We start from the raw sequence: 2399 nt of genomic DNA on the forward strand, positions 1-2399 counted from the left end.
TTGCAGTCTGCTGGCTCCCCTACCACCTCTACTTCATGATAACAGGACTCAACAGACAACTGAACAGAGTCAAGTCTATACAACAGGTCAGTCTGTCTGTCTGTACCGGCACGTATTAATCCTTCTTTAACATGTCTCCTCTGCTTCATCTACACTGATTGAAGTGGATGTAACAGGTGACATCAATACGGGATCATAGTTTTCACCTGGAATCACCTGGTCAGTCTATGTTATGGAAAGAGCAGGTGTTCTTAATGTTTTGTATACTCAGTGTATATCTCAAAGATTTCTCCATGCATCGTCCAGACCAGACGGCAGCCTCAGGTAAGACTAGGGGTGTGTCTCTTTATCAATAACAGYTGGTGCTCCAAATCTAATATTAAAGAAGTCTCGAGGTATTGCCCACCTGAGGTAGAGTACCTCATGATAARCTGTAGACCACACAATCTAMCAAGAGAGTTTTCACATACATTTTTCTTAGCTGTCTATTTACYACCACAAACCGATGCTGRSACTAAGACCAGACTYAAWGAGCTGTATTCCGCCATAAGCAAACARGAAAGTGCTCATCCAGACGCGGCACTCCTAGTGGCCGGGGAMTTTAATGCAGGAAAACTGAAATSCATTTTACCTMATTTCTACCAGTGTGTCACCTGTGCAACTAGAGGTGGAAAAGCTCTGGATCACCTTTACTCCACACACAGAAAATACGTACAAAGCTCTCCCTCGCCCTCCATTTGGCAAATCTGACCATAATTCTATCCTCCTGATTCCTGCWAACAAGAGAACAGGAAGTACCAATGACCCGCCCAATACGGAAKTGGYCTGTTGAAGCGGATGCTAAGCTACAGGACTTTTTCGATAGCACAGATGGCTTTGAGGAATTTACCACATCAGTCACCAACTTCTTGAATACATGCGTCGACGACGTTGTCCCCACAGTGATCGTACGTACATATGCTCCTATCCAACCTGCTCTAGATGAGCATCTTGAGAGGAATCTGTCAGAAAAGAAATGGGAGAAACTCCCCAAATACAGTGTGAGTCCAAGCTGTAACGTCATCAATCCCAATAAGATAACTATGGAAGCTGGGTAGATCACTTTGCCCTACACGAGCTTCAACCCAAGTACTGAGTAAACGGTGTTCTAATAGTACTGATATGGTTATAATGTGATATTTCAGTTAAATTCTTTTATACATTTGCAAACATTTCTAATAAACCTGTTTTTCTTTGTCATTGTGGGGAGTGTGTCTGCTAGATTATGAGAGAAAAAAAAAAAACTCAACCAATGATATTATCGTATAATTTGTACAACCTAAGGCTGTAAACTAACAAAATGTAGAGTAGTCAGGGTCGACTAGGCGAATTTCCCCCAAACTTCCAAAGGCTCTGTATACTCAACGAATTGTGCGAGGGCACCTAAACAGCTGCCAGTACGCGGCCCTCACCGCTAACTTAAGAATCTGAAGTCAAAATAGTTTGACTGTTTGTCTGATGACTACTGTGTGCTTGCTGTCACCAATCTCAAGAAGGCTACTCAGCAGCACCTAGATCTTCTGCACAGATGTCTGCCCAGACCTGGGCCCGCTGACAGTAAATCTCAGTAAGACAATATTAATGTGTTCCAAAAAAGTGTTCTCCACGTGCTTCCAGGATCCACGAATTTCCATCTAGACACCGGTCTGCGTAGGTAGCACACAACAACACGTCGCGTATTACCATCTGACTCGGCCTCTACGAGACATTTTCAGCCGACCAGCGTACCCTTTCCACAAAGCTTGGTGAACGATTTGATAGAGACACAATTGATGACAAATTTAATAAAAAATGTGAGTATCTTGACTTATACCAGGAATTACGAGATCTGGGTCAAAACCGTAATAGCAATTGACGATCAAGATATATTAGAACACCTAATTCTGTCTCTAGTTATTAGGTTGTGGATAGCGTCGGGGGTACACTCACAATCGAAAGAACATTGATAAGCAACATAGTGGGACAAACACCACCACAACTCTGCATGCAGCAATCAGCAAAAATATCTACGCGAAATCTGCAAGTGGTAAAACACCAAATAATGCAGAGCAGAATTAGCAGACAGTCACCACAATAGTTAATAATACCAAAATCCAGAAAGAGCTGTTAAATTCTACAACCACCTAAAACGGAAGCGATTCCCAAACCTTCCGTAACAAAGTCATACACCTACAGAGAGAATGAACCTGGAGAAGAGTCCCCTAAGCTAGCTGGTCCTAGGGCTCTGTTCTCACAAACACCAAACACACCCCACAGAGCCCCAGGACACCAACACAATTAGACCCAACCAAATATGAGAAAAAAAAAAGAGAATTACTTGACACATTGGAAGAATTAACAAAAAAACTGACCAAAGCTAG

This window comes from Salvelinus sp. IW2-2015, unplaced genomic scaffold (genome assembly GCF_002910315.2).
Source record: "Salvelinus sp. IW2-2015 unplaced genomic scaffold, ASM291031v2 Un_scaffold2041, whole genome shotgun sequence".
Classification (NCBI taxonomy): domain Eukaryota; kingdom Metazoa; phylum Chordata; class Actinopteri; order Salmoniformes; family Salmonidae; genus Salvelinus; species Salvelinus sp. IW2-2015.